Consider the following 8325-nt stretch of genomic DNA (forward strand, 5'->3'; position numbering starts at 1 on the left):
TAAAAAAAATTTAAAAAATAATAAAATTAAACATAAAAATAAAAATTAAAAATAAAAAAATAAGGGATTGTAAGCTGACAAGGGCCTTGCAATCTGTGAGGTCAACCAATGGTTGCCTCCCCTAAGAAAAAAATTAATAATAATAATAATAATAATAATAACAACATCAACAATAACAATAAAGCAGCATATCCAGAGACCTAGCAATAGAACCATCAGTATAATCTCATGAAGTTATTCTCTGTATATCCTCTGTGCTCTCATAAGAACAGATCATGAACTGCCTTTCAGAGAGAATTGAAACACAGGTGGCAGCCTCATCCAGCCCAGAATGACAGAAGAGGTTCCAAAAAAAGCCAGAACTTTAAAATGTGACAGATTTCATTCGAAAGCTCCTCAGGCTACAGTGTGTTTTTCAGACTCCATGGAAATGATCAAAGGTAGAATCTGTGGAATTAAGAGCAACCGAAAGACTGAATAATTTGGGGAAAATATTGTACAAAATTCCTTTTAAGTTCCTTCTAGATCCTGTTGACTGTATAAAGCAAGAATAACAACAATACATAATGGAGTTTATATAATATGTGCAAATAAAATATTTGACAAGAGGGCAAATGGCAATTCCATCGATAGAAGTTCTTATATTGTTCATTAAGTGGCACAATACTAACTCCGGGCAGATTATGAAAAGTTAAAGATTTGTATTGTTAACCTCAGAGCAAATAAGACATAAGATTATAGAACATTACAAAGATATAAAGCTAAGAAGGAAAAAAGATGAAATATAATAATAAATGATACCAAATTAATCCAAAAGAAAGAAGAATGGAAAAACAAAGGTACAAAGACCAAATGAGATAAATAGAGAATAACAAGGTGGTAGACAAAAACCCAAACGTGTCAGCAATTACATACTAAATACATATTTACTAAACATATTTAAGAATAAGATTGCCGAAATAAATTACAAACAAAATCCAACTGAATGTTGTTTTTGATAGACCCGTTGTAACATTTCAACAGATAAGTGGAAAGTAAAAATAAAGAAAAAGACATATAATGCAGTACAGTAGATACCAGGAAGCCATTGGCTATATTAAGATCAAGCAAAGTAAACTACGAGACAAGTGGTATTACCAGAAGGGGGAAAAAAGGATATTTCCCAGTGATAAAAGGGTAAGTTCAACAGGAAGACGAGAAAATTTGACACGTCATTAAGCCCAGAAACAGCTTCAAATTACATGAAGCAAAAATTGATTTAAAAAAAAAAAATAGCTAACAGAACAACCGGTCTAGAAAATCCATAAAAATAAAGGGTGTGCAACACAATTAAGCAACTAAATTGACATATACTGAACACTGTGCCCAAGAACAGAATACCCATTAACCAAAAAAAAAACAAAAAAACAAAAAACCATATGCTGTGTCACAAACACATTTCTCAATAAATTTAATAGGAAGGACAATTCATACAGAGAATGTTCTTTGACCACAGTAGAATTAACCCAGACACCAATAACAGAAATCTCATATTTGGAAATTGAACAATGTACTTCCCAAATCGAAGAATTTCTATATTTTCATTACTGTTCAGTTCAAAACAAATACTTACAACACACTTTGTAGTTTCAGTGCTAAATACTACATGTGAAAATGTGCAGGATGCAGTTAAAGACTTAAGGGAAAAGGTGTAGCTATAAATGCAAACATTAGAAGAGATTAAAATTAATGACTTAAGCTTTTACCTCAAGGAGCCAGAAGAAAGGAAAGCAAATTAAACCAAAACAAGGGAAGGAAATAATAAAGAGCAGAAACCAATGAAAAGGGATGGAAAAAATACGATTATCTCAACAGACAGAGCATTTGATAAATTATAGCACCCATTCATGATACAAACAGCAATTCAGGAATAAAACTTCCTCAATCTGATAAACAGCATCGGATCATATTTAATGGTGAAATACTGAATGCTATCCCCTAATGTCAGGAGTGAGGCAAGTATGTCAACTCTCTCAACACTTTTATTCAATACTGCACTAGATAATCTGTGGTGACAGATATCAGAACAATGGGGAGTCTAACTGGAAAGGAACATAAAGGAAATGTACTGGGTCACACAAATATGCAGTTGTAAAACTTTATTCTCCTGTTGTACCATTAAGAACAGCACAGCTCACTGTATGTTAATTACATCTCAATTTTTTTTTAACATAGTAGAGGTCTTAGCCAGTATAACAGCATTAAGAAAGAAAAGCATATGGGAGGGGGGTCAGGAATGGATGAAAAAGATGGAGGGATTAAAAAGTAAAAATTGGTAGTTACAAAATAGTTATGGGGGTCTACGGCCATGCCACCCTGAACGCACCCTATCCCGTCTGATCTCGGAAGCTAAGCAGGGTCGGGCCTGGTTAGTACTTGGATAGGAGACCACCTAGGAAGACCAGGTGCTGTAGGCATAAAAAAGAATAAAAATATTACAAAATAAGGGATTGTAAGCTGACAAGGTCCTTGCAATCTGTGAAGTCAAGCAAGGGTTGCCTCACCACACCCCCCCCAAAAAAAAAGTCATGGGGATATAAAGTACAGCATAGGGAATATAGTCAATAATATTGTCATAACTATGAATGGTGTCAGTGAATACTAGATTTATTGTGGTGATCACTTTGTAAGTTACATAAATGCCTAATCACTACATTGGATACCTGAAACTAATATAATACTGTATGTCACCTATAACCAAAAAGTAAAAAATCATTAAAAAAAGAAAAGCATAAAGACTAGAAAGGAAAAAATAAAGCTATCTTTATTTGCAGATGACATGATTGTGTAAGAAATCCAAGGAAACTGACAAACTAGAACAAGTAAGTGATTTTAGCAAGTTCATAGTATAGAAGGTCAATTTCAAAATAAATTATACACACTAGCAACATATATTTACAAAATGAAATTAAGGAACAATAGTATTTCCATTAGCATATAAAATATCAAATGCCTAGGAATTAATTTAAAATGTGCAAGTCGTACACTTAAAAAGTGCAAAATATTGCTGAGAAGAGTCAAAACACCTAAATAAATATGACATGATCACAAAATTTGATGGTTCAGCATGTTAGGATGTAAATTCTTCCCAAACTGACCTACAGATTTAAGGCAAAAACAAAAACAACTCAAGTAGGAATCTTGTGGAATTAAAAAGCTTGATAATTTCCAATTGACAATCTAACTCCGAAATTTATATTAAAGTAGCAAAAACGTGGAATAGCCAAGACAATTACAAACAATAAAATTAGAGGTTGACTTTCACTACTCTACTTCAAGATTTACTGTGAAAGTACAATTAAGACATATCATATTGGCAAAGGGCTAGAAAAATGGATCAATTAAAGAGAAGAAAGTAGAGAAACAGATCCACATGCATACATTCAACTGATTTTTAACAAAGGCTTCAGAATAATACAGTGGAGGAGAGGAAAGTCCTTCATTCAATAGTGCTGGAGCGACTGGATAAACATAAGAAAAAATAAATGCCTTGATTACTACATCACACTTACATAAAAATTAATTCAAAGTGAATCATAAGTCTTCATGTAAACACAAAAACGATGAAAGTACCAGAAAAAAAACTGAATATCTTTGTAATGTTGGTACAGTCACAGATATCTTAGGACATTAAAAAAAAAGAAAGAAAAGAAAAAAATAATAAAATTTGTTATTAATTTTGTTGTTAATCTATGAGCCACCTATTCTACTCCTAGATATTTACCCAAAAGTAACAAAAACAGACCCACAAAAAGCATTGTAAAAGAATGTTCGTAGCAGCATTATTCATAATAGCCCCAAACTAGAAACAACTCAAATGTTCATCAACAAGAGAATGGATAAACTGTGGTCCATTCAAAAAATGGAATACTACTAAGCAGTAAAAAGGAACAAACCAATAATGCATACAATATCACGGATGAATCTCAAAAATCTTGGAATAAGCTTTATACGAAAAAAATAATGTACGATTCTTTTTATATTTAGTTCTGGAAGAGACAAAAGTAATCTATGGTGGAAAAAAATCTGAAGAGTAATTACCTTCATTAAATGTAAAGAGGTAACAAAGGAACTTTGGGAGGAATGAAAATGTCCGCAAGCTCAATCTGGATGATGTTTACATAGATGAATACATTTTTTGTCAAAAATTTTCAACTGTACATGTAAAATTTGTACATTTAAAAAAGTATTGTTGGAAAAAAAAGTGACAACATGGATGGATCTTGAGATTACCATGCTAAATCAGACAGAAAAAGTTGAGAACCATATGACTTCACTCACATGTGGGGCGGGATATAAAACGGAAAGTAACAAAGATGACAAATAGACCCATGGACACGAAGAGTGGATTACTGGTTATCAGAGGGAAGGGGGAGGGAGAACGTAGGTAGAGATATGGGAGCGTCAGGTATTTGCTGACGGAAGGAAATTTATGGCTGGTGAACACACACACACAATGCAATATAAATATGACATATTATTGAATTGTACATTTGAAATCTATTTGAATTTATTAACCAATGTCACCCCAAAAATTTTAATTAAAAAAAAAAAGACCCATTGTCTTCAAAGTAACAATAATAAGTTGGAGCACTGACTTCTCAACAGAAACCATGGGGTCCGGAAGACAATAGCATGGTGTCTCTAAAGTGCTAAAATAAACTGCCAACCTAAAATTCTCTGCCAAAAGTATCTTTCCAAAACAAAGAGGAAATGAAGGCGTTTTCAGGCAATCACAAGTGGGGGAACTTTGTCCCTGTAGAAGAAATGACAAAGGGAGCGTTCAGGCAAGAGGAAAATGATCCCAGATGGAATTATGGAAATGCAAAAGGTCATGGAAATTAAAAGCAATGGTAGATATGAAGGAACGCATAGACTGACTGGAAGGAGCTCCTTCCCATCTCACCTGGGCTACAATCTTGGGAGAGCCCTCTGTCCACCCTCCAAATTCTAGCTGGGCAACTATTTTGGCCTTGGGGATCCAAGGCCCTGTTCACATGAGAGACCAGGATGTGAGAGTGGGGAAGAGGAGAAACCTTCCATCCTAGGGTTCAGTGACCCCTACGCTCCCAGGCAGGTCAAACCCGGGCAGATGGATCTCAACACAGGGCACAGCTTCACCCACGGTGACCAGGTGCCAGGTCTCCAGCATCACCCCCTTGTACAGGGCCCTTTGGGTGGGGCCCAGCTGCCCCTACTAATCCTGGGAGAAGTCCACGACATCATGGAAGATCACCTGCTCCTGAAATGTCACCCACACATTTGCTGGCTCAGGTTTTTTCTGCAAAGCTCCCAGAACAGGGAGAGGGGGGCGTGAGAATGTGAGGATGGGCCCAGGTGCACAGAGAGATGTCCTGAAAGGGTCTGGCTGCTGAGAGAGACACTGGAGCCTTCCTGGGGGCCCCAGCGGTCGGCCATTTCAGAGGGGAGCCCAGGGACTCTTAAATGTTTACCGCCCGAGAATCTCTCCCATGTCTTAATAGACTCGAGACCTTCCACAAGATGAAAATGTAGTCCTTTTGATAGAAGGATGATAATATTACTATCTGCTGATAACGTTAACATTTGCAAGGGTTCTGCAGGCCGGTGCTGTGCTAAGCAAGCATTCTACCTACTGGAAGCTCACTCAATCCTCACAGCAGTTTTAAGAAGCAGTTCCTACTTTCTGGGGTCTGTTGAGGAGCCCGAGTTCGGAATAAGTGTACAGGGTTTGGGGACACGGTTACGCTGGCTTCATAAAGTCATTGAGAGATGTTTCCTCTTTGAGACAAATTATTCCAAATGATTGAAAGACCGGATGGTTCTTCAGATGTGCGTCAGCTGAAGACGCCTGAGGCTGGAGATTTGGGGACTGGATCTTGAGTGGTTATAGGGCTTTGTCGGTAAACTGAAGGACGGCAGGACTCATCCGGTTTTCTATCTCGTTTCCCTACTTGGCCAGAATGCTGCGCTGAGAGGACCTTAAGAGGAAAGAGGGGCGAAAATGCGGGACAAAAGTCACAGGCTGGAGGGTCACTCCGATCCAGCCGTGAGAAAGACACGCGAACTCCGCAGCGACCCTCCCGTCAGGAGCGAGGGGACGCTGCCACTCACCGGGGGTCGGGCTACCAGGAGCCGCGAGGCCAACGTCCCGTCCGACTCAGGGGTCCCCAGAGTCAGAGGCGGGGGGTATGGGGCGGGGGGTGTGTACGGAGGTCCGCGGTCAGCCTCGCCGCAGCATCCACCGCGCGGGGACTCTCTCCCTCAGACCCTGACATCCGTCCGCTCTCGACTTCGCGGCGGGACGGGTACAGGCAGAGACGCGGACGACCCCGGGAGACATATCTGGGGCAGGGGACTTGACCCAACGGAGGACGAGAGAACGTTTGGAAAGTACGGGACCACGACGAGACCGAGCCGTCGGGAGGGAAGCGGAACTGACCAATGGGAGTGCGCAGCTGAGGGCGCCGCAGAGTCCGAACGAAGCCGCGATTGGGATTCTGGGAGTTGTAGTCATGCGGCCCGAGCCTCAGACCGTCCACCAGGCACAAGTATTAAAGAAAGCCAGATTTAGGGGATAACGGTTACACCAGCCTTGGCCACCAGGTGGCGAGGTGGAACACCTAGAACCTAGAACCTCATACTTACTCCTAGTTACTGGTGCCACGCTCAACAAACGGTTGCACTGGGCGGCTCCAGAAATTAGGCGTCCCTGGCCAGGCCTAGGCGGCACTGACACCTTATTCTCACTGTAATTCCCAAAACTTCCCGATAAGCTACCGTCCGGGAAGCATTGGTTGGAGAATTTTGGTTATATTAGAGAATCATGGTTGAGCCAACAACGTCCACCAGGCGGCGCACGAGGACACCTTGAGCCTCGAACTACCCCTCCCAGAAGGCACCGCGGTAAAGAGATCGGCCAGGATGTACGGACGCAGTGGGCGGCTCCAGATACTTAGCTAGAAACCGTGCCTTCTGGGAGTCGTAGTCATGCGGCCAGAGCCTCAGACCGTCCACTACAGACACAAGTATCAAGGAAAGCCAGACTACATTTCCCAGAAGCCGGAGCGGCGCTGGTTATCCTCACGTCGTTCTCTACAGGCCCTGTGCGGCAACGGGCATTCCGGGACGTGTAGTCCAAACTCCCCTGCCACACATAGGCCGCACCGAGAGACCGTTTTCTCAGTATGATGACCAGAGCCTACCGCTGGGCGAACGCCAGGACCTCAAAAAGGGCGCCGAATGTGGCTGCGCAGAGTCGGCGAAAACTGAGGATGAGAATTCTGGGATTTAGGGGAATAACGGTTACACCAGCCTTGGCCACCAGGTGGCGAGGTGGAACACCTACAACCTAGAACCTCATACTTACTCCTAGTTACTGGTGCCACGCTCAACAAACGGTTGCACTGGGCGGCTCCAGAAATTAGGCGTCCCTGGCCAGGCCTAGGCGGCACTGACACCTTATTCTCAAAACTTCCCGATAAGCTACCGTCCGGGAAGCATTGCTTGGAGAATTCTGGTTAGAGAATCGTGGTTGAGCCAACCATGTCCACCAGGCGGCGCACGAGGACACCTTGAGCCTCGAACTACTTCTCCCGGAAGGCACCGCGGTAAAAGAGACCCTCAGGATGTATGGACGCAGTGGGCGGCTCCAGATACTTAGCTAGAAACCGTGCCTTCCGGGAGTTGTAGTCCGTTGTCACGGGCCTTTCTGCATTCTCAAAGAGCTAGGGACTACAGTACCCAGAAAGCCATGCGGCAGTGCAGTCGAGCTCTACGGACTTACCCTCTTCAGCGGCAGATTAGAAACAGCCCCACCCTCACAAATACACTTTTTCGAATAAAAATAAATGTCACGATGTGCTTTTCATATGTGACAAAGGCACATATTTCAATGTTATGTCCATGCTTGGCTGTTTTTATCGAATGGTTAATGAAGTGTTTCCCGGCTGACGCAGTCTCGTCCTTTTTTCTGACTCTGAAAATGAAATCCAGGGAGTAATCAAACGCTGCCCTCAGCCCTCTGCCTCCCCTCTTCTTGGTTTTGTCTGTTTCTCGGCTAGGTGGGGGTGACGTCGGCAGGCGCCCCATGTTGGGGGTGGAAAGCGAATACTTATTACGGGTACATAAGTATGGATGCGGGGACAAGAACGAACGACAAAAATTGACCGGCGATGCTGTCCTGGGAGCTGCGCAAGAAAACCCCGCGTGAACGTCAGGGAGCTACAGTGGGGGCCCACTAGCGCCCGCGCAAACCCGGCGGTGGGGGGACGAGGATGGACGTCGCCACGTCTTGAGGTTTCACGA

General features: G+C 42.3%; 1 non-coding gene across 1 annotated transcript; it reads left to right on the top strand.

The window, feature by feature from the left end:
• Positions 1-2337: 2337 nt before the first annotated feature.
• On the top strand, positions 2338-2456 carry LOC120607157 (5S ribosomal RNA). The gene has a single exon (XR_005654072.1). It is a non-coding gene; the product is annotated as a 5S ribosomal RNA (ribosomal RNA).
• Positions 2457-8325: the final 5869 nt, after the last annotated feature.

The sequence above is a fragment of the Pteropus medius genome, unplaced genomic scaffold, assembly GCF_902729225.1.
Source record: "Pteropus medius unplaced genomic scaffold, Ma_sr-lr_union100, whole genome shotgun sequence".
Taxonomy (NCBI): domain Eukaryota; kingdom Metazoa; phylum Chordata; class Mammalia; order Chiroptera; family Pteropodidae; genus Pteropus; species Pteropus medius.